Source organism: Carcharodon carcharias, assembly GCF_017639515.1.
Source record: "Carcharodon carcharias isolate sCarCar2 chromosome 29 unlocalized genomic scaffold, sCarCar2.pri SUPER_29_unloc_2, whole genome shotgun sequence".
Classification (NCBI taxonomy): Eukaryota; Metazoa; Chordata; class Chondrichthyes; order Lamniformes; family Lamnidae; genus Carcharodon; species Carcharodon carcharias.
Genome location: NW_024470665.1, coordinates 2,724,958 through 2,725,336, shown reverse-complemented (window position 1 = coordinate 2,725,336; position 379 = coordinate 2,724,958).

The window sequence follows — 379 nt, the reverse complement described above, 5'->3', positions numbered from 1 at the left end:
CCTCGTTCGCTCTCTCCTTCCGTCCCCGCCTCTGACCCCCCATTCCCTCTTCGCCCCAGTTCTCTCTCTTTCTCTCTTCCCCCTGCTCTCTCTCTTTTTCTCTCTCTCTCTTCCCCCGTTCGTTCTCTCTCTCTCTCTCTTCCCCTGTTCGTTCTCGATCTTTCCCCCCTTCCGTCTCTCTCTCTCTCTTCCCCCCTTCCGTCTCTCTCTCTCTCTTCCCCCCTTCCGTCTCTCTCTCTCTCTCTTCCCCCCTTCCATCTCTCTCTCTCTCTCTTCCCCCCTTCCATCTCTCTCTCTCTCTCTTCCCCCCTTCCATCTCTCTCTCTCTCTTCCCCCCTTCCGTCTCTCTCTCTCTCTTCCCCCCGTTTCGTTCTCTCTC